Consider the following 24,053-nt stretch of genomic DNA (forward strand, 5'->3'; position numbering starts at 1 on the left):
GGGGCGGGGGGGGCGGGGGGCGCGCTCCCCTCCCGGAGAGGCCGGGCGGCGCCTGGAACCCGGCCCGGCGGCCGCTTTACATCGGCCTCTTTAGAACTAACTTTGCCCCTCACTTGGCTGCGGCATAAAGGAATCAAGGCCCATGTCAGATAATTGTAGGTGTCAGCGTGGAAAGTGGCAGTGTTTGCACACTCCCCCAGGTCTCGCTGCGTCTGCTCCCGCGGCCCCGCGGGCCTCTCGCGCCCCACCCGTCGCCCACGGCGCGGGGGCCGCCGCCCGGAGCCCCGGCTGCAGCGGCGGGAGCCCCCGGCCCCGGCCCCGGCCCCGAGCGCGCGCCCCGCGCACCTGCGCCCGCGGGGGACCGAGCGGCCCAGGCCTGGCGGCGGGACCCGGAGCAGCGCGGGGCGCGGGCCTCGGGCAGCAGCCCCGCCCCCCCCCCCCCCGGGTCCCGGGACTCAGGATCCGCGCGCAGCTGGGGGCTCCCCGCCACCCACCCCCGCGCCTCCCCATACAGAATAAAGTCAGCCTGTATTTAATGGTCATGGCGGATGTGAGGGGATTTGGCGGAGGCCGAGGAGAGGCCTTTGGCTCTCAAGCCCCGTCCTCACGTCGTGTGAGTCTACCAACCCGCCACGACCCCAGATTCTTGTGCGGGTGTCTGACTCGAATGACAAGCGAGCTGATTTTTTCAGTACATAGCTGGGAAATGTAGTGAGTGATAATAGAGATTTCTCTTTCATTTTTTACGCTTGACTTGGTTATTGTTGCTTTTCTTTTCCCGTGATTCCTTCTGAGGATTAGCTCTGACTTCCCCACTATTGGCGGTCAAAGTGGCCCCGACTCGGGATGACAATTGACGGGGATCAAGGGATTGCCCATTCTGTGCCTGTAAGAACGGATTCGTGCCAGAGAAACTCATCAAGTGGAGGCGGAGAAGAAAGACCGTTCGGGGGTAAATGTATTCATTGAGAAGGGTTCTCCCAAATTGCTTCTAAGTTTTTTTAATGAAAAGTAACGATTGCAGCAATCAGCGGCTTTTTGGCGGATTACAAATCTGGAGGGAGCTGCGGGCGCCGCATTGAAAAGCGCCCCCGCCTCCGCACGGGGCAGCCGGTTCACAGGAGCAGCGCGAGGGGCGGGGGGGGGGGGTCCCGAGGGGGGGGGTCCCCGGTCCCCAGACAAAGGCGGGAGGGGGCCGGCCCCGGAGGGTGCCCTGGAGCGCTCGGGCGCGCACCCGGGAGCCGCGGGAGGCGCGGTGCGGCCGCGCAGGTGTGGCGGGGCGCGAGGGGCAGGGTGCTCAGGCAGGTGCCGGACAGGTCGGCTCCATCGCGGCCCCTGGGCGGCCTCCGGGACCCGGAGCGGGGCAGGTGCGCGCGAGGGACCTCGCAGGTGGACGCCGCCCCTGCGCACACCGGTTGGTGCCGTTAGGGACGCCTCGTTTTGCAAACGGCAGCGGCCGCGTGGGGTCCCACCCAGGTGTCGCGGGCAGGAGGAGGGGAAGCTGGGTCCCCTCCCCGGGGCGGGGGAGGATGGCCGGCAGCGGAACCCCAGGGCCCCGAGCGCGCGCCGGCTCCCGCGGCCTCCGAGGGCGCAGCCCCCAGCCCCGGGCCACCGGCTCGCAGCCCCGGGACGCGGGAGTCGCCCTGGGCCGTGGGGGAGGGGCCGGGGCGCGCAGACAAAACGCTATTCTCCCAGAGGCTGGAATCAGCTGCGGCGGCCCAAGGCGGCCGCATTCAGCCTGACTTTTTATACATTTATTTTTTTTAATAGTGTATCTTAGCAGGGGGGTGGGAGGTATGTTTTTTTTTTTTTTTTCAGACCGACTTCTTTAAGGCTCTCTGAAGTAAATAAGGGAGCAGAGAGACAAGGGTAGGGAAGAGAAGAAGAAAGACTCCCTCCCCTCTCCTACCCCCCTCCTCAAGTTTAAAAAGAATAAATCCAGCAGGCAAGTCCACAGCCCTGAAGGTTTAACTTTTTTTCTTTGCAGCTTGTCAATGCGACCATTGCTTTGATGGGAGGCTCCTCAAGGTGACACATTTCTGAACTTCACCCCCTTTTCAAACTAACTCCCTACCTCCTTGTTAGTGGCCAGCTCTGAACTTCTGCAGAGTGTTTTTGTGTGAGTCAAGGCTCATTCACGGGCGCTTTTGTGGGCCTCTCCTCCTTTCAGGCCTCAGCGTGTTACACCAATTAAAGGGCGACGTGCTGTAAATGTAATGGGCCGCTCAGCGATTGTTTCTGACAAGCAACAAAACACATAGATCCACCCCTTAGATTAGGCCGTTGAAGGGGAGGTTGAGGCCGGTCAGTTTACTGAATAGTTTGTGAACTGTAATTCTGAGGACTCATGTGAAAAAAAGTCTCTTCCCACCTCCCTCAGCTTGCTTCCCCTCCCCAAAACCTCCAAAAAAGAAGGGGAGAGAGCGAGGGAGGGAGAGAAAGAGAGAAAAGTGACATCCATGGGGCAGAATGGGGTCACTACAGGGAAAAAAAAAAAAAAAACCACTGAGGGGGTTGTCCGATCCTTTGGACTGTCCAAAAAGCCCCTTCAGTTCTTTCCCCTCCTTCCTTACTCCATTGCACCCGGTGCTCAGTTTTACTGGCCGCAGCAGTCTTCTCCCCTGGGCGTGGGCCTCTGTCCCCCCACAGTAGACTTGAGATCAGGGTCGCAGTGAAGAAAAGTCGGGCTGTCTTAGAAAATCCCATTGAGGTTTGATCTGTTGGGACAGTGATGAGCCCCAAGCTGCAGCCGGCCTCACACATCCCTCCTCCGGCGGGGCACTCAGCCCTGGCTTCCCCTCCAGCCTCTTCCTCCACACCCCCAGCAAGCTGCAGGGGCCCTGATGCCAGCACTCTACCTGGGCTCTCTCTATCCTCCTGGGATTCCCTCCTCTTTTCCAGGATCTGCATCCATCCTGGCTTTTGCAGTTCTCTGTCATCACCAGAGAATTCAAGGGCACATGTCATCTGGAAAGAAGACGTTTAGAGATTTCCTACTCCATCTTCCTCACAAATGCCGAGGCCCAGAGAAGTAACCTGTCCAAGGTCACAGAGCTCATAGCTGAGCTACAACCGGAGTTCAGATCTCTCATCCCATCGCACCCCAAAAAACACCCAGCCTCCCATGCATCACCGCTCCCCTCCCAACCTGCCTCTGAGAGGGCTTCTCCGCCCTTCCACAAGGTCAGGCAACCCCAGCTCCGAGGCTTTGTCTGTATGTTCCTGTTCTCACTGCCCTGCTCTCCTTCCTGCCACATGAGGCCCAGCCCCAGCCTTCCCAGCCCAGCTCCATTCTACGGACAGTTCCTGAATATCAGTTAAACACAAGGAATGCTTTGCCTTTTCTATGAAACTTTCCTCAGCCACTCTTCTTCACTGAGTCCCCTCCTCACTCAAATTCCTCTATCCCCATCATTTTTGGCCTGGAAATCTCCTAGGCAGGCTTCACGGCCCTGCTCAGATGACACTTCTGTGAAGCCATCTCAGGGTGTGAAGATCCCAGGGGAGGAAGCAGTTCTTTGAAGCCCGGTGTGTGTGTGGAACAGAGGGAGTCTGGAGAGAGGCGTGAAGGTCACATCTCCTACAGCCTTGTGTGGGCCACGGCAGGAATTTTGGATTGCCCCCCAGAAGCAATGGGAAGCCACTGAGGGGTTTGAGCAGCGAAGGTCTCTTGTCCGGATTTGAACTTCTTGAGAATTAAAGAAAGGTGTCCTTTTCCTCTCTGGGTCCCTCTACTCCCACCCCAGTGTCTGGCACATAATACTCAAGACCTGTTTGCTAAGCGCATAAACGGACTAAGTGTGTAAACTCATTAAATGCATACCACGCAGCCCTTCCTTATCTCTTAATTCTGGCTAACCGGTTTACAAGAGCCAGGGTGGTAGGGACCAAGTCATGGGGTCTTCGAATCCTCGACAGAACCGAATTGATACGAGTTCAGTGCTAGCGATACAGTGCACGCCTGTCCACCGACTAAGGTGTGCAAAGGAAAGAACGGGAAATCAGGAGGTCCGAGACTTCTCTTTGCTGGTACTAATTGCCTTACCTTGGGAAACATTACTTAAACCCCTCTGAGACCTTGGTTTCTTCATCAATAAAATGGGAACAATGCTACTTATTTCATGGGTTATGAGGCCTAAACGATACCATTTGTATGAGAATAACTTGATTGTGAAGGGACACGTTAATGAATGAAAATTAGTGCATGCCCTGGGGCCAGGGCAAGAGCGGTGGGGTAGGCACCACTTTAAAATGACAAAAGGTGGTCCGGCAGCAAGCAGGATCCTGGAAGAACTCTGACTCGCTGCTGTTGGCTCCGAGCCCAGCTGGTTCCACATCTTCCCCCAGGGCGTGTTAGCCTTCACACTTGGCTCCCTATGCTTCTGCTCTGAGAAGCCTGTTTCACAGAAGCCTGAATTCCCCTGTTGCGTGCAGAAGGCTGCACTTGGAGACGGGGCAACGGGATTCTGGGAGGCCAAGGAAATCACGCAGACTCTCATCCCTGTGAACGCAGGAAAAAGAACCACCCGTGGCAAGAGCAGATGGGGCCCACCAAGCCCTACTGCCCATTTACTGTGGAGTCCTTACCCTGGAGGCCCGCACATCCTTGGGCAGGAGATGTGAGTACCAGGGCAGAGACTGCCAGCATGCTGGGGTGTGTCTGCACAGGAGAGAGAGCGAGAGACAGAGACAGAGACAGAGACAGAGGAGAGATTGTGTTCCAAACCACCATAGTCAGCCTCTGCCAAACATAGTGGGGGAAAGAATCTTCCAAAAGGGAAGGTATTTTTAAGTTTCTACACCCAAACTGAATTAAAAAAAAAAAAAAACACCTGTCTCTTAACTTTCATTTAAGAACAGAGAGAGACGTGGGCTTCTTACCTCTCCCTGTTGTGCCTTCATCTGAACGTTTTTAAACCTCAAGGAGCAGGCTTAGAAGCTAATATTTGTAAAGTTCTGAAGCCAAGTGGCCCAGCCAACCCGCCAGGGAGAACGCCGGGAGCGCGAGGGGGTAGTCCAGGCGGGTGGTGGGAATCGTTTGGCAAGTCACGTCCTTCCCGTGGAGATGGCTTTCGTGTCTGCAGGCTAAGTGTATGCCAAACCAGGGGCCTGCCGTCATCGGAGCTAACGTGGGAACGAATGCGTCCTTAGCGACTTTTCACTCCAACCTGATGTGCGTACCGCCAAATCCTCTCCCTGGGCCCCAAATAACAACAAAAGCTATCTTTCCCCCTTTCGCTGATGCCGGAATCCCTCAGCCACAAGGAATGCATGTTGCTCCAGCTCAGTGTCAGCTCTTGCAACCATAAGTGATTTCAGTTCAAGGATTCTAGACCTGAATTTTTTTTTTGCACTCGACCCCTCCCAGAGGATATTTTTCAGACGAAGTGCTCCTCCCCAGCTGATAGAGTCGTTTGTTTCTGGAGGAGACTAACTTTGGGGGCTGGGAGGTGAAGAGTAGCGGAGGGGGAAATTGGTAAGCAGCATCAAGGGAGCAAAGCGTGGAGAGGAATTTCCTCGGGGTGGGGGAAGATAGTAGCAGTGGAGGAAGGGATTAGGAGCCTCGGATCCCGGAGGACGGTCCTCCCAACACCCAACGCCGTCTACAGATTGCACCGGTGCCCCGCCTGGGAGAGCAGAGCAGCACTCCCCTTGCCACGGGATGGAAGGTGGGGGAGGCAGAAACCTAAACAAGTGAATTCAATTACATCTGAAAAAGAATGGGCTAAATTAGGATTCAGTCCTTGGGCCCGTTCCAGAAAATATTTGTGAAAAGTTGGTTGAAAGAATACCACCATCCAAACCCTAATTTCGCTATTATATAAAAGCCCCAATTTCTTTGCAGTTTCTGATTAGAAAATGTTTTCCTGATTTTGTCTTTGCTACTGGCGTGTGACCTCTTAATTTAATTTTGGTTTTTGCTTATACAAACCAAGTGCCATGGAAACTTTTTCCTGTGGTGCAGCAAAGACAGGGAAATGTAGAGCACTGGTAATTATGTATTATGCACCTAATTCATTTAATTAGTAGTTATCAAGCAGCCTTAATGGTTCCAAGCCATAAACTAGGTTTATATCTGAGGATATCAGCCTGCCTCAGAGATCTCTCGTGTGTCTCCCAGACGCAGAAAGAGGGAGAGTGTTCTCAGTGGAATCAGGTTAGAATTGACCAGGATCTCACAACAAGTCCTGCTGCCTCCTGCGTCTGTCTTGCCCGGAGAGGAGCCAGGGAGGTCGGTGCAGACCAGGGATACCACTGCCCAATTTACTCAAATAGCCAGTCCGTGGGAGTGAACATCCAAAGCCTAATATTTTTTGTAAAATTTGTTTTTGACTTTTCAGTCATTTGCCTGAGCTGGTAAAGAAAATGCTCCTAGGTTTCTTCAGCTCCTCTTTTCAAGGATGTTAACTCTTTGAGAGAACTCTCATATCTATGGGGAGTGGTAGCATTTGGGAACGTAAACTAGAGAGAAAGTGATGCGTGGGTGGCTCAGTGCTTGAGCGGCTGCCTTTGGCTCAGGTCTTGATTCCGGAGGTCCTGGGATCGAGTCCCCCACCCGGCTCCCCACAACGAGCCTGCTTCTCTCTCTGCCTGTGTCTCTGCCTCTCTCTCTCTCTATGTCTCTCATGAATAAATAAATACAATCTTTAAAAAAAATAAAAATGAATAAATCAGAGAGAAAACTCAGATTTAGAAAACACGGTGCATTTGTTTTGGTGTCATGTGCCATTTCATGGTGGATGAACATGAGGGCAGGGTTCATGTCTGTTTCTGTTCAACAGTATATTCCCAGGGTCCTTGGTTAATATTTGTTGAATAAGCTTTCAAAATATATTATTAATGACTTTCTTGAACAAGAGCAGTTCAGTTGGACCTGAACTCAATAGAACCCTCAGTTTACCTGATTTTTCCCTATATCTCACTTTTTTAAATAGAGTTGACACACAATATTACTTTAGTTCCACGTACAACACAGTGATTCAACCTCTCTATACATTATGCTGTGCTCACCACACGTTAACATCTGCCACTACACATCCATCGTTATTACAATATCATCAACTATATCTGCTATGCTGTACCTTTTATTCACATGACGTACTCATTCCACAGCTGGTAGCCTGAATCTGCCTCTCCCCTTCACCCATTTTGCCTATCACTCCACTCCCTCCCTTCTGGCAACCATCAGTTTATTCTCTTTATTTATTGGTCTGATTCTGCTTTTTGTTTATTCATTTGTTTCCTCTTTTAGATTCTATATATAAGTGAAATCATATGGTATTTGTCTTTCTCTGTCTGACTTATTTCACTTAGCATAATACCCTCAAGGTCCATCCATTTTGTCACAAAAGGCAAGATCTCATCCTCTTTTATGGCTAAATGATATTCCGTTGTATATACATACCACATCTTCTTTATCCATTCATCTATCGCTGGACACTTGGGTTGCTTCCATATCTTGACTATTGTAAATAATGCTGCAGTGAGCATAGGGGTGCATGTGGCTTTTCAAATGAGTATTTTCTTTTTCTTTGGGCAAAAACCCAGTAGTGGATTTTTTTTTTTTTTAGATTTTATTTATTTATTCATGAGAGACAGAGAGGGAGAGAGAAGACTGAGACACAGGCAGAGAGAAAAGCAGGCTCCATGCAGGGAGCCCCATGTGGGACTCGATCCTGGAGACCCAGGATCAGGCCCTGGGCTGAAGGCGGTGCTAAACTGCTGAGCCACCAGGACCGCCCCCCAGTAGTGGAATTACTGGACCATGTGGCATTTCTATTTTTAATTTTGTGAGGAACCTCCATGCAGTTTCCACAGTGGCCACACCAGTTTGCATCGCATACAGTGCAGTGTAACAAGAACAAGTGTTCCTTTTTCTCCACATCTTCGCCAACACTTGTTATTTCTTGTCTTTTTCATTCTGGCCATTCTGACAGGTGTGAGATGCCCTACCTCTCACTTTGTGAAAGGAGAAGCTAATAGAACTAGCTCTAGTATATTAAAAAAAATAATCATAATTTTTCAGAATATGATCTGGGACTTGCCCAGATTCAGCAAATTTCCTATATCACCTATATGGAGATTGTTCACATCATAGAAGTCACTCAGCCAACATTTATAGAGTGAGCCCGAAATAACTTATGCTTTTAATTTACTAATTAATTTCACCTGTAAATTTAAAGTAATTACCCCTGAGATAAAAAGAAAAGACAGTATTACCACCTCCATCTTCCCTTTCTCCTATGAGGAAAGTGGGGCTCAGAGAGGCTCAGTGATGGGCCTGAGGCTCCTCTGGTGATACTGCTGGGATGGAGGGGGTGTTCTGACGCCCTAAATGCAGTACTTCCTGAGATCTCTTCCAAAGGAACTGCTATTTTAACTCATATGTCACCAAGAGGGAGCAAATATTGTCACAATCTTATAAGGAGATGAAGTAAACATTTTAGAAATATCATCCAGTGAAATTTTTTTTAATAAAAGCATTTTCTGGTTAACACAAAAGTTTTATCAGAAAATGAGTCAGAATACTTCACTCCCCAATCTACTCATTAATCCAAATTTAAATGTAATTAAGATAGAAAAGTAGAAAAATATAAGGCATTTTTTGGGTATTTCTAGCAATCTGAATAGAAATTTTCAGCATGCATTTCCTCAGTAGATGTTTGATGACTTACAGCTCCTGCCAGGCCCATCCCACTTTGTAGTGGCACAGGGGGTGGTGGGCCAACCTTGCTGGGCAGCTAACACAAGAAGCCACAGGACCACAGAGAGACACAGAGACTGAGACAGAGAGAATGAGTAGGGAATAGCTGCAGTTTCCTAAGAAGTCACTTTTCCTATATCCATCCAATAACCCTCACCTCTTCCCTAGCATAAGTAAGTTTGAATGGGTCTTTTATACTTAAATTAAATTTACTTTGGGACAGCTATGGCAAAGGTCACCCTCAAAATGAATTGGATGGGAAAAGGTGGAGAATCTATGTAATCAGAAATCATGGGGGAAACTTCCATATTAATCAAGTTTGTCTAGCATCCTTCAATCCCCCTACCCTTGCCTGCTTCTTACCCACTCCCCTCCCCCATGGGTGGCTTACACTCCCACAATGACCTTTGCTTCTGAAAAGTTCTAACTGCTATACTCTTCTTAGGCCTATCCTTTTTGGAAAGTGCCTCAAGCTTCTCGGGTAGGTATCAAGGTTATCTGACCCAGTTAACTCACCCTAACTTGAGTTATCCCCAGAGAATTCAAAAGAAGATCTTCTAAACCAAAATGAAGCTCTGATTTGTGGGTTTTATGCCAGAAATGGTTCAGGAGCCCATGAATGGAATGTCCTGGGTCATGTGCTCACCCCTGGCCAAAAGCAGAGGACAGAGGAGCATATGGCCCTTAGGGCAAGCCAGGGAAAACAATTTTGTTTTATTTTTAAAGTAATCTCTACATCCATGGTGGGGCTCAACCTCATGATCAAGAGTTGCTTATTCTAGGGGCACCTGGGTGGCTCAATTGGTTAAGCATCCAACACTTGATCTCATGTCTTGATTTCAGGTCTTGATCCCAGGGTCTTGAGTTGAAGCCTGGCATTGAGCTGGAGCCTACTTAAAAAAAAAAAAAAAAAGAGTTGCATACTGTACTGACTGAACCAGCCAGACATCCCACAGTGGACAATTTTAGAAGGGGACATGGTTTATGGCAGTGATTGGTATCACCTTTACATGGTTGTTTTATTAGTCTGCTCTGGCAGCCATAACAAAATGCTGTGAACTCTGTACCTTAAACAACAAATTCATTTTCTCATAGTGGTGGAAGCTGGCAAGCCCAGTGTAAAGGTGTTGGTCAGTTTGGTTTCTGGTGAGAGCTCTCTTCCTGGCTTATAGATGACTGTTTTCCCTTTGTGTCCTCTTGCATTAGGAAGAGAAAGCTCAGGGTGCCTCGGTGGCTCAGTTGGTTGAGCTGCTGCCTTTGGCTTAGGACATGATCTTAGGGTCATGGGATCGCAGGCTCAGGTCATGATTTTAAGGTCATGGAATCGAGCCCCACATCAGGTTCCCTGCTCAGTGGAGAGCCTGCTTCTCCCTCTCCCACTCCCCTGGCTTGTGCTCTCTCCCCCTGTCAAATAAATAAAATATATTTAAAAAAAAAAAAAAAAAAGGAAGAGAAAGCTCTGGTGTGTCTTCTTCTTTTTATAAGGGCACCAGCCCCTTAGGATTAGAGACCCACCTTCATGATCTTGTTTAACTTTTATTACCCCTTCACAGGCCCTATCTCCAAATATAGTCATATTGGGGGTTAGTGCTTCAACATATGAATGGGGGGACACAAACATTTAGTCCATAACATTCTACCCCTGACCCCCCCCCAAAGTTCATGTCCTTCTCACATGCAAGTACATGCACTCCATTCCAACACCACCCCCAAAGTCTTAACTCATTCTTACATCAACTTTGAGTCCAAAGTCCAAAGTGTCATCTAAATAGCATCCAAATCAGATATGAGTGATACTCAAAACTTTCTCTCCAGATGTGAACCTGTGAAACCATACAAGTGATGTGATTCCCAAATACAATGGTGGGACAGGTGTAGAACAGACATTCTCATTCCAAAAGAAAGAACCAGGAGGGAAGGAAAAGGTGGGGAGTCCAAAGTAAGTCTAAAACCTAGCAAGACAAATTCCATTAGCTCTTAAGATTTAAGAATAATCCTCTTTGGTTTGATGCACTGCCCTCCAGGGTCACAGGGGTGACAGTCTCTGTGGGGAGCCCCACCCCTTCAACTCTCTGCTGAGGGCCCCCACCATGGTTCTTTTCAAGAACCCTGCCCTCTGAAACCAAAAAGGAAATCGTCTTGCCCCCTGGCCCTGTGGTGGGAGTAGTAGCCCTAGTGATCTATAAATCCCCTTCAGGGCTGTTCTTCCCTTTTCTGGAACAGTAACCTATGTTAACAGTCTTACTTCATTCTATCTCATTTTCTTGAAGCTGTCAGTGTCTGGGATGGTATAATCCCACCTGTATTTGTGGCTTCTGCTAAAATGACTGATTAGAACCACAGTTCACACCACATTAATCTCCTTATTAAAGGGTTGTTCGGCCACACTCAGGATACTTGGTTAGAACACCTTCCTCATTTCTCAGAATGGATAGGCTGAGAACTTCCCAAATCTTTAAGTTCTGACTTTATTTTTGCTTAAGCTTGCCTTGTTCAAACACATTTCTCGGGCAGCCGGGGTGGCTCAGTGGTTTAGTGCCGCCTTCAACCCAGGGCCTGATTCTGGAGACCCGGGATTGAGTCCCACGTCAGACTCCTTGCATGGAGCCTGCTTCTCCCTCTGCCTGTGTCTCTGCCTTTCTGTCTCTCATGAATAAATAAAATCTTAAAAAATAAATAAAATAAAAAATAAATTAAAAAAACACATTTTTCTCCTCACATCTGAGTACTTTGCTAAGAAAGCTCCTCTGCTATATATCCAATTTCACTACTCACAAGTTCCAACTTCCACAAAAGAGTAGAACACAGTCGAGCCAAGTTCTTTGCCGCTTTGTAACAAGGATCATCTTACTTCTAGTTTTCAATAACCTGTTTGTCATTTTTGCGTGAGACCTCATCAGAATGGCCTTTAACATTCATATTCCTATCACCATTCTGTTCACGATTATTGATGTGTTCTAAAAGATGAAAGCTCTCCCTCCAGCACTCCTCTTTTCTTTCTGAGCCTTCACCTGCATTGCCTTTAACATCCATCTTTCTAGCATGCACCTCAGACTCCTCCAGCTTCCTTTCACTCCCTAGTTCCAAAGCTGCTGCCACATTTTAAAGTATTCATTATAGCAGCACCCCGCTTCATGATACCAAAATCTGCATTTGTCAAGATTCTCCAAAACAATCAGAACCAATAAGATGTGTATCTATACAGGAGGAGATATATTATGAGGAATTGGTTCTGGTGATTACGGAAGCTGACAAGCACCCAGGAGAGTCAGTGGTAGGGTTCTGGTCCAGCCCCTGGTCGGCTCAAGATCCCAGAAGCATCAGTGTTTCAGATTAAGTCCAAAGGCAGGAAAAAAACTGATATCTTGGCTCAAAGGCAGTCAGGCAGGAGGAGTTCCCTCTGACTCAGCATTTTCCATTTTATTCAGTCCCTCAACTGATTCAGGAGCCCCACATTAGGGAGGGCAATCTGCTTTCCCCAGTCTACCTATTCAAATGCTCACCTCACAGACATATCTAGGATAACGCTGACCAAAAGTGGGGCGAGGCACTCTGCGGCCCAGGGAGGTTGACGCACAAAATAAACCATCACAGTTCTCAACCTCGTAAGTCACCTCTGATTCATAAGTGCACACTGAAATGCCCTGGGGAGCTTTAAAAACATACCATGTGCTAAACTCACCGCCAGAAATTCTTATGTAGTTGGTATGAGGTGCAGCTCTTGGGAGTTTTAAGAGCTGGGGGGTTGGGGGGAGGAGCACTAATATGCAGTCAGGGTGGCCAGATGAGGTACTTGAGCAAGCAAACCTAGTGGGGCAGAGAAGCCACTCGGGAGCACTTTATGTGATTCAGCCTACAGCCACCACCAACTAACAACTGGGAGTCTCTTAATTCAATTAGTTAAGGGCCTGTTATACACGGCTAGGGGTAATAGCAAAGGAGTATCAAACGATTTGACTATATAGGTACGAAGTACACACATGGTAAAACTGAGATCAAAGCATTTGGGGGGAAATGGGGATCCTTTGCACAAGGGAATGGTGGGGTTTTATTTTAAGCTTTGGTGTTGGTGACAAATAGAGCCACGGCTTATATTTCGTAAGTTACGGACTTTTGATTCCATGCGCTTTTTATCATTTAGCTGATTTTTCATAATTACTACTTTTTCTTCTGGGAAGTTGAGGGCACATCACCCTTCATTTTCCCCAGGGCCGTGCCCACAGCCAGGAAAGGAAGGATGACTCGACTAAAGGGTCTGCTGGCAGGGCGTCTGTGGCAGCTGCTCTGTTCCAGCGCCCTGGTCTGGGCCCTGGAGTTTCGCTTCCTGTAGGGTGGGTGGGGAGGAGGAAGAGCCTGGGAGGATGGCGGAGGAGGGAGGACACACTCCTCACCACCCTAGCTGAAGAAGAGACTAAGGCCTGGGTGTGGGTGATCATCAGATATGATTCTGTGTATTTATAGTAGTTCTGGTCCTTTCCTTTGTAATGCTAAGAGTGACACTTCCCTCTTCTCTGAGGAACAGCAGTTCTTTCTCACTCTGCTAGTAAGGCACACCAAAAGGGCCATTTACTGTCTGGGTGAGATTTCATGCAGTATTTGCTCAATATCAATCCAGAAAGAGGCCAAAGTACATAGAAGTGTTTTGCATGGCAAACAAGGGCAGCATTACATCGCTCCAGCCTTCATCGTGAAGAAGTACTATGCAAAAACTCTCAACTCCTTAAAAGATGCTAATCCCTCAAAGAGAATTTATTGATAACTTGGAAAACCAACCCTGCAATGTAATTTCAAAAAATAAGTCCCACAGTGCGAACAGAGTTTCAGTTCAGGCAGATGGATGGTGGTGATGGCTGTACAACAAGGTGCATGTACTTAATGCCGCTAAACTCTACACTTAAAAACAGTTTAAATGGCACAAAAAAAAAAGTTCCACATTAAAAACTACAAGTGGGACGCCTGGGTGGTTCAGCTGTTGGGCGTCTGCCTTGGGCTCAGGGCATGATCCCAGGATCCAGGATCGAGTCCTACGTCGGGCTGCTTACCGGGAGCCTACTTCTCCATGTCTCTGCCTCTCTGTGTGTGTGTCTCTCATGAATAAATAAAGAAAATCTTTTTTTATTCATGAGAGACATAGAGAGACACAGGCAGAGAGAGAAGCAGGCTCCATGAAGGGAGCCTGATGCAGGACTCAATCCTGGGAATCCAGGATCACGCCCTGGGCCAAAGGCAGGCGCCAAACCTCTGAGCCACTCAGGGATCCCCTAAAGAAAACCTTAAAAAAAAAAAAAAAAAAAAAAAACCCTAAAAGCATCTTATATGCAGAATTAACACCATCTTTAAATAGGTAATGCCGGGGATCCCTGGGTGGCTCAGCGGTTTAGCACCTGCCTTCTCCTGGTCCTGGAGACTCGGGATCGAGTCCCACGTCGGGCTCCTTGCGTGGAGCCTGCTTCTCCCTCTGCCTGTGTCTCTGCCTGTGTGTGTGTGTGTGTGCGCGCGCGCGCGTGTGTCTCTAATGAATAAATAAAATAAAAAAAAAAAATAGGTAACGCCAGGGAAGCCTTGGGGGACTCAGCGGTTGAGCACCTGCCTTCAGCCCAGGGCGCGATCCTGGAGGCCCCAGATGGAGTCCCTGCAGGGAGCCTGCTTCTCTCTCCGCCTATGTCTCTGCCTCTCTCTCATGAATAAATAAATATTAAAATAATAATAATAATAATAAATACGTAATGCCAAAACAAAGATCCCGAAGGTCTCCCTGTCTAAATCAGAAATTCTAGGCTCAAACACGTTTGCAAGGAGGCGAGAAACCGCAGGCAGGCAGGGAGGTCACGTCTATGCAACCACCGCCAGGCACCCGGACTTTTCAAGGAGGCAGAGACTGAAGCTTTGCCCTGGGGGGGGGGGGGATGCGCGCCCCGCCCCGCCCGCGCCCCGGCCCGCGCCCTGGGGGCAGCAGGGGCGCCGCGGCCGCCGCACAGCCTGCGCTGCGGGGAGAGCGTCGGCCCGCGCGGCCCTCGGGGCCTCCCGCGGCCTCTCCCGCCTCCCTCCGGCTCGCCCGGCTTCCAGGTTCAATACGGATTACATCATGGAGCAAGTATGCGGGGCAGCCTGAGAATCAAAGCCGCCCCAACCAGGGGCTGGTTAACTGTACCGCTGCTGCAACACGTCCTCCCCCCGCCCCCGCCCCCGCCCTCGCCCCTCTCCCCGCCCCGACCCTCTGCTTTTCGTACTATTAAGCGCAGTATTATTGGGGAGAGGAAAATCTGATCAAAACTGTCGACCGCCAACGGCAGATTTTCTATGGATTCTATAAAGGCCACCTTAACGATTTCCCTAATTAATGGATGACATCTCTGGCTGAAGGAGAGGCGATGGATTCGACTCTGTCTTCGTCTTTGTTAACCTTCTAATTAACTTTCGTAGGTCACCCAGGTCTCCCAAACCTAAAAAGTGAAGAGGCCCATTGTGCGAGGAGCAGTAAACTTACTTTTTCTGCTGGGGTACTTAAAAGGGAGAACGATTATAAGCCGAGAAAAATAACTCCATTTAAAAGCTTTGTGGCTGCGGAGAATGCATAGGTCCCTCCCTTAGAAAATAATTGAAACACCTTTTATACCAATATTTCTATGCATAATAAAAACAAATTAGCAAAATGCATCTAAATTCAGCAGCACTTTCAAATTACCTTTTTTTTTTTTTTTTTTTTTTTTTTGGAATGTAAGCCTCTGCAAGTCAACAAAAGGAGTGGGGTTTAGAGAGAAAATTGCAACTGCAACAGCTATAGGCCTTTATGCAGTGTGAGTGCAGGACAGGGCCAGGGGCTCAGATATCTCTGAGTCACCTCCCTTGGGAAATGCTCTTGCCCAGGCCCCGGGGGGGGGGGGGGATGAACTGCCTGGGGGACCCAAAGACTGTTCACATATAAGTAGATCTGTTTCTGGAAAGAAGGGGTTTGGGGAGGGGTTCAGAAATATTTTAATGATCTTAGTGAAAAACGGAAATGATGGTGGTGGAAAAGCCAAAAAGCAAGATGAACCACCACTGTGATCAGTGAAATTGACAAACCAGAACAAATTTTTTTTTTTTTAAGTAAAAGGTATACCTGTTGGAATTTTAGTGTTGATGGATTTGCCAGACTGTGCCAGATAAAGTTGTAGCTGCTACTCCAGTTTCTTGGCATCTCTGACCAAGCAAAGGAGACACTGAAGGAAGACCAGGTAGGTGTTCAGCCCAAAATGAAACCAAGCTGGAGGCTCCTTTATAGGACGGCTTTACTGAAAAGGAACTCTTCTCAGATATCTTGCAAGGGAATGAGATTCCTAAACCAAAGACAACAGCAGCAGTGACTTTAGCATTGTTTCTGATTATACACAGAACCAGAGCTAATTGTAGAAAAGTATGAAGGCTTTAAACACTGTCAATATTTTAATTGTCTTTCATTCTTTTTTCGATGCATCCCCAAATGTTTGCACAGTTCAAATTTGAATGCTTTTTTTGTTCCTTTAATATGTAGGGTGAGCATTTTTCTGTGTTGTTAAAAATGGGAACAAGATCCTTTTAGGGTCCTGCTCACACACCTAGAATGAAGGTGCAGGGGGCTCCTTTATGACCTCTCTTTTGGAAAGCTGCCACACTTGTGGGAAAACCAGTGCTCTCGTGTATTACTGTGGAAATTTAAATTGCTGCTACCCCTCTGGAAAAGGGAGCAATTTGTCATCATTTAGCAAGATTACAAAAACATACATCCTCTGATACAGCAATTCCTCTGTAGGAACTTTCCCTAAAGTACACTTGCACACGTGCAAATGGCATATGTATAAAGTTATTCTTTGCAGCACTGCTTATGATAGGTTGAAAGCAATCTAAATGTCCCTCAATTGGGGACTGGTTAAAGAAATACGGTACATCCATTCAGTGGAACATTAGGCAGCCATAAAAGAGATGAGGGTGCTCGTTGTATATCAATTTGGACTGGTCTCTAAAATAGCTTGTTCGGTTAAAAAAAAAAGAGCAGAGCAGGATGTACAGTATGCTACTATGTGTAGGGAAAGCATGGTTTGAATACTCCTAAAAATTTTCTTCTGGTAGCATTTGTCTTGGGAAAAGAGAACTGAATGGCTGAGGAGCAGCTGTGGAAAGGAGACATCACTATAACTTTTGTATGTTTTGAATTTATACTGTGTGAATATGTTGCCTATTCAAAGAAATAAATACATGAATTTAAGAATTTAAAAAGAGAAAGGTTGCCATTTTCTAATCTGCTCTGTGCACATCTCTGTGCAATCCAGGGGTAGCCCAGTCTTCAAAGCTTTCTGTTCATTTCCACATCCTAAATAGCTTATTTTAGACTTCTCAAAGTCTGCCTCATTTAAAAGACCCCTAAAATGGAAGGTACACAGTCACTTTCTCTTTGAAATCTTTAAATGTTTTTTTAATGAAAACAGAATAATGCATTCAGTGATTTAATTGTTCAAGATTAAAATTCAACAAACTGTTAAGTCTGTATAAATAAAACATTCACAGGCTTCATCAGCACGTGCATCACGACAAATGCTTTGGGATTGTGGAAATATTTCCTAACATTTGAGATGTGCCAAGAAAGAGATAAAGAAATCAAATAAGATCTTGTATTACACAAAATCATTTTGCTCACAAGAGTCTGATTTACTTGTATCAATCAATTTAAGTGATTCATGCTTTATGAGCTATTCTAAGTGATTGAACTAAAACCTGAAGCCAATATTATCCTCTCCCCACTCCTCAGCCCAATCTGTCAAAATGGCATTGGAAATGATTAGATTGAACCATATGAGATTAGTGTTGTCAATGGTCCAATAGGGGCAATTTCAAGATTTAACTTAATATTTTTCATCATCATGATGTTTTAGCCTAGAGCAACACCAACACAGACATTGTTAGTTGTCCACCCAACATCCATTTCCCTTTTTCCCCGTTGTCAGAACTCCCATATAGTTCCCATTTAGGAAGGTGGCAAGTCTCACTGCAACTAAATCATATACATGGAATTTCCATTTCCATTTACCTGTGATTGGTTTAAATTTGAGATGTGATACAATTCTAGACCAATAAGATGTAAGAAAGGACAGCTAGCGGCTTCTGAGAAAGATTTCTCTTCCACTGGACATTTTCAGGTTCAGAGAGCGAACCCAGAATTCTAGCAACCATTTCACCACTACAAAGGCAGATACAATGGGCATGCTAGGGTCACACAGTAGACAAGCAGAGGGAAGCTGGATCTCCATGAGAGTACAGAGTGGTTGTGTAGAACAGCTCTGTAATCTCCTGATGTTGTACTTCTTGTTACATGAAATGATCATTTTCTTCATTGCTTAAGCCATTTTGAATTGGTTTTCTCTCACATTCCAAAATCAGTAGGCCGTCCTGGCAAATATATTTACCATTTTAAGTGATGTGAAGCCCACATAGTGTCTTGTAAAAAAGCTCCTTGAATAATTCCGTTGTGCTCCTCTAGTCAAGATTATTTTAAATCATAAAAATAAATGTCTCCTCAATAGCTTTAGTCATTTGGGAAATGCAAATGAAAGCCACAATGAGATGCCTACCATTTCACACCCACTAGAATGGCTATAATCAAGTAGATGGACAAAAACAAGTCTTGCCGATGATGGGAAAAAACTGGAACCTTCGTACATCGCTGATGAAAATGTAAAATGCTGCAGCCACTTTGGAAACCATTTGGCAGTTCCTTAAAAGTTACCATATAACCCAGGGATTCTACTTCTAGACATATACACAAGGGAATTGAAAACATTCACCCACACAGAAACACACAGGAATGTTCATAGCAGCATTACTCATAATAGCCAAAAAGGAGAAACCACACAGATGTCTATCAACTGATAAATGGATAAATAAAATGTGCCACATCCATACAGTGGAATATTATTTGGCAATAAAAAGAAATGAAGTCCTGATTCATGCTACAACAGGTTGAACCCTGAAAACATTATGCTAAGTGAAAGAAGCCAAACACAAAAGGCGACATAGCATATGATTTCACTTATGTGAAATGTCCAGAACAGGCACCGTAGAAGCAGAAAGTAAATTAGTGGTTTCTGGGGATTAGTGGGAGGGGGAAATGGGAAGTGACTGCTAATGGAAATAAATTTTCTCTTGGGGAGTGATAAAAATGCTCTGGAATTTGAGAATCGGCGCACAACTCTGTGAAAATACTAAAAACTACTGAATTATATGCTTCAAAAAAGGTGAACTTAATGTTAATGTCAATTATATCTCAATAAAGTTATGGAAAAAATTTTTAAATGCCTCCCATATTTATAATTATTTTAAAAGATCCTAAAATTACCTTACAACCAAGAGCCAACCTTCAAAAATACATATGGCCCAATTCATTAAAAGAAAGATAATTTTTAATCTAATTAGATCTGCATTTTTGCAGTTATTTAAGCAAAAAGGAGTGGAGATTCATTCCTCCAGTAGACAGTAAACTTCATAAGGGCAGTGTCCCCCTCTGTGTCTCAGTGCCAACAGGTCCAGATAGATTACAAATATTACAGAATAAGTGAATGAATGGATCTTTTCTTTCTTAAGATTTTATTGATTTTTTTTTGGACAGAGGGAGAGAGAGCACAAGCAGTGGGAACAGCAGGCAGAGGGAGAGGGGGAAACAGGCTCCCAGCTGAGGGAACCCAAAGAGGGGTTCAATTCCAGGACCCCAGGATCATGACCTGAGCCCAAAGCAGACAATCAACTGAGTCATCCAGATGCCCCGATTGAGTGGATCTTGGTGCATTTTCTCATGAGCACTCATGGGTTTAGTCCCCAAAAGAGGCCTCTGTTTACTCACCTGCAAAATGAGGCTAAAGCAGAAACTACCTTATGGATGTATGTGAGGATTAAATGTGATAAGAGAACTAAAATTTTGCAAAGTCTCTGGGACATAAGAGTCAGTAATCCGTCTGGACCTATATTTGGGACATTATGTCCATTCATCACAAGAGATGGAAATTTCTTACCAGTTGGCATGAGCAAATCTTGAGTAATTATGTTTCAAATATGTATGTGTTCTTGTTACAAAATTAAATAAGAGATTAGCAACTTTCAGATTCTGAAACAAAAATGATTAGAAATTCAGATTCAGCAATTGTAAGATTTTGAAAGTCTGGGTACATGAAAAAATCTACTAAAATGTAATAATTTAAAGTCCTATAAATGTGCTTAGAGTGAAGCATCATTTTTTTTTCTAAACTTCTACTATTTTTTCAGTTACTCCATAAGTTTATAATACCAAAGGCCTTTTAGTTACGTGGTTAGCTTTTCAGCCTATAAGTTTGTCTCCTTCACCTGTTCTTTTCACTTACCAATTTATAAGGTGCACCTTATTTGAGTGAGATATTTCTCCCTTTGCCTGAAGTTTAACATATATTGATACCGATAGGATACAAATTGAGCAACAGTTGTTTGGAGGTAGGTAGGGGTATGCTAGGGGCCAAACTTCAGTCCTCCCATCTCTCATCTCCCTGGGAAAAGCTTACTTGAATGATTTATCCAGCATCGCACAACCTGTTAATGGGACTTTGAAAGGAAAGCCCAGGACAGGCTGCTCTTTTTTTTTTTTTTCTGCTGCTGCTACAACACAGGAGCCTTTCCATCACATAACACATGACAAACAATGGACAAGCAGCAAAATATTTCCCCCTAGCCAAGACATCAAACATTTTGAGAAAGGACAAGCATGGGGAGAGTGAAAAGTGCACAGTTTTCAAGTGCATTCTTCCGGGTTTCAATCCAGGTTTTGATCATTTATTTGCTCACAAGTTTCCATTAGATCAATATGCTTCATTAGCCTTCCTGTTCGCTCTTGTGAGAAAAATACAAGGGCCAGGGAAAAGTGGAGGGGAGATGAGCAAGCGTGTGATTTGCTAGAGAGATTAGAAAATCTCGTTAGGATCAATTCTATGTATTCACACCAACTCCCTAACTATTCCTCACCTCACCCCACAAAAACAGAGAGAACAGAGGGTAGGATAGAAATAAAAGAGTCTTCTAATACCAGGCATTAATAGGATTAGATATCACCAAACTGGGCCAGAAATAATGGATGGCAACCTCACCGTTGTACATCACCCCTAGTATCAATTCCTTTTTCTTTGTTCTCAACATCAGTGAGACCCACCCACAAGGGGGAAGATTTCCTCCCAGTGTGAAGAGACTTCCTAACAACTAAGAAAGTTGGATGTTTTTTCTGCTGAAAGGTTACATCTTGTTTATGGGTTGGGTTCTCTATTTTAAAAGTTCACGGGAAGAGGGGCCCTGTGGAGATGCATTATTCCCCATTCCCCCTAATTTAATCCCCTCATTCAATTCTCATTTTCTTTTCCTGTCTGCCTTCACCCTTTCTCATTCTCTTCCCTTCTCTCTTCCTGTTTTGCACCTCCATTTCATTTCTCTCCGCCCCCCTCTTTTAGCACATCAGTCTGTGTTTAGGGTATTTGATGTATTTCGGCAAAGTGACAAAGTCTCAATTCTGAAAGTCTGAGGTCTTCATTCTGAATTTTGCTTTGCCGGATGAAAGATCAGTTTAACTTTAAGAACTACAGGTGGTCTAGTGTCCCTTCTCATATCCACTCACCAAACAAGGTGGTCATATGTCTTTCTAGAGGTATTTTATAGGGCTGAATTTAGTATACATGCAATTTATGTATACGGGTACATTAAAGAATTTTCTGGATCTGTGTAGTGGCCTTTGAAGTCTCTTCTGCATATTAATTTCTCTACTAATCCAGATGCCACTGCTCTTTGTGACATTTCGGAGAGGTCACTGAGCACCATCCTTATAACTTTCCAGAGAAGAACAATGAAATGCCAGCACAGAACTATTTTTTTTTTTATTACCTAACCTTTTAGTGTTTTCTCCTTTCAAGAAAAGTCACTCAAGTCCTAAGAGGTCTTACCAATAATACTAATTCCTCTCTAATGCAGCCCTACAGAGAATGTATCTGTGTCCACAGATTTATACATTTCCTGTTTTACTTGATTACTACCCAGAAGGAACTACCTTGAGCTCTCTGCCTCTGAACTGATCTTTCTGGCCTTTCCATAATTATGCAGTTCAAAGAATTATAGCTTCTACAAATGAACTTACCTTCTGACTTGGAATTCTAAGAGTTCTAACTTCAGTTAGCCTATATATAGGACTGTAGGGATTTGAAAGAGGTAACAAAGATTAGAGACAGTTATATATTTCAAAAACAAAATATCAGCTTAAATTAGAAGCTGAAAACAATATTTTTCTTTTAGCAGAGTCTTGAAATTTGCTAATAAAATGAAAAGTTCATAAATTCTTGAGGATTAACCTAAAATATTAAAAATTTCCACACAAATTTAACAAATGATCTCCATGTGTCTACCATGTGGTGACTTTCAGTTTTGGTTAGCACAAAAATAAGTTTTCTGACACTAGAATGGTTATTTGGAATTGGCTTTATACTGTATAAAAACAGTCTTACGCACCATGGATAGGGAAAATCCATGTGTGTTTTAAAAAAAATCCTTCAGATATTTTAGATTCTTGCTCTGTTAAATAAATGTAAGGATAATTTATATGCTTAGTATAAAGTTGCATTTGTTGTTGAAACTTTGAAAAAATACAAAAGAATATAAAGAAGACAATTGACTGATGATTTCCTCCTCCAGATCCCCACTGTTCATATTTTCTTCCAGTCTCTTGACTATGCATCTATTCCTTGTTTTAAACTTTTACTATCCTGTTTTATGCAGTAATACTTCATGCTAAGGCATTGTTCAGTTTTTCACAATAGGGAGGGGAAATCAAGACAGAAGAACAGGAAGACTGCAAGAATCTCTTACTTCTTTTTTTTTTTAATTTTTATTTATTTATGATAGTCACAGAGAGAGAGAGAGAGGCAGAGACACAGGCAGAGGGAGAAGCAGGCTCCATGCACCAGGAGCCCGACGTGGGATTCGATCCCGGGTCTCCAGGATCGCGCCCTGGGCCAAAGGCAGGCGCTAAACCGCTGCGCCACCCAGGGATCCCAAGAATCTCTTACTTCTGATCCTCCTGATGGCTGACATTATTCCCCCACACCTTCCTCCCCAGAGGCACTCCCTCAAATCAAATAGAATAGAAAAAGCTCTTCCAAACCAGAAAAGCATTATAAGTGATTCAGTGTAAAGAAAGTATCAATATTCTGTATGTGGATACCTAGGTAATTTGTGGATTTTAAATTTTTGATTGTCATCTGTTTCTAGGCCTTTTAAAAATCGTGAACGAAGGAGGAGAAGGAGAAGAAAAAGAATTTTTTTAATCACCTGAAAACACCTTTTAGATTCTAAAGCAGGAATAATCATCATTCTGATCCCCCTGCCATGTAGTACTCTCCAGTTTGGCCTTCTATTTTTATAAGACATTTACTGAATTTCGGCAAGTTTGAGTAAATAATATGCTTTTCCAAGATAGATTGCATCATTATGGCCTATAACTTGAGGCAATTAAGTTTATCTTCCTTTTCCTATAATTTTAAAGGGAAGAGCACATTTGCCACAACCCGTAACACGTATAGTAAGCATTCAAGCCTATAGTAAGCACTACGCTGTGAAAACAGAAGTCTGTAAGCCTCCTCAGAAAATGGCCACTGTCACCCTAGACCTATTTGCATCAAAGTCTCTAGGCATGACATTATTGTGCCCCTTCAGTGTGCTATTATGTCATCATGAGAAATTATACCTCTGGCTTCTGTTTCCAGCACTTTGGTAGATTAGATGCTGCTATGGTTAATTTTATGTGGCAGCTTGGTTAGGCAATGGTGCCCAGTGTTTGGCCAAAACACCAGTCTAAGATGTTGCTGTGAAGGTATTCCTTAGATGTGGTTAAAGCAGATTTTGAGTAAAGCAGATTACCCTCCATAATATGGGTGGGCCTCATCCACTTGGCTAAAGGCCTTAGGAGAAAAGACTGAGGTTCCCTGAGGAGGAAGAAACTCTGCCTTCAGACTTGCCTTTGGATTTTAGACTACAGCATCAACTCTTGCTGGCATTTCCAGCCTGCTGGCCTGCTCCATGGATTTTGGACTTGCAGCCCTCACAATCTCATGGGCCAATTCCTTAAAATCCTTCTATTTTTCTGTCTCTTATATATACTGTAATCTCTTTATATGCAGAACCCTGACTAATACAGATATCCTGAAAGATAACTTCAACTAAAATAAAATGCTTGATAAAGGTTTTTTAAAAGTGTTTCTTTCTGTTTTTAACTTCCTTAAGTAATTTTTAAGGACAACATGGAGCTCAAACTCATGACCCCAGGATCAAGAGTCACATGCTCTAT

At 45.1% G+C, this 24,053-nt stretch overlaps 1 long non-coding RNA gene across 3 annotated transcripts in view; it reads right to left on the reverse strand.

The window, feature by feature from the left end:
• The window catches only part of LOC111098383, a 64,563-nt gene that overhangs the window by 24,551 nt on the left and 15,959 nt on the right, over nt 1-24,053 (reverse strand). Inside the window, exons 2-4 of one of the 3 annotated variants that reach the window (XR_005368105.1) lie at nt 15,807-16,023; nt 2,859-2,967; nt 1,915-2,717 (exon numbers count right to left, since the gene is read on the reverse strand). This is a non-coding gene — a long non-coding RNA (uncharacterized LOC111098383). Of the gene's footprint in view, nt 1-1,914; nt 2,718-2,858; nt 2,968-9,536; nt 9,595-15,806; nt 16,024-24,053 lie in introns of those variants that run through there. The other 2 variants (XR_005368106.1, XR_005368104.1) reach the window with 2 other exon arrangements.

This window comes from Canis lupus, chromosome 12 (assembly GCF_011100685.1).
Source record: "Canis lupus familiaris isolate Mischka breed German Shepherd chromosome 12, alternate assembly UU_Cfam_GSD_1.0, whole genome shotgun sequence".
NCBI classification, from domain to species: Eukaryota; Metazoa; Chordata; class Mammalia; order Carnivora; family Canidae; genus Canis; species Canis lupus.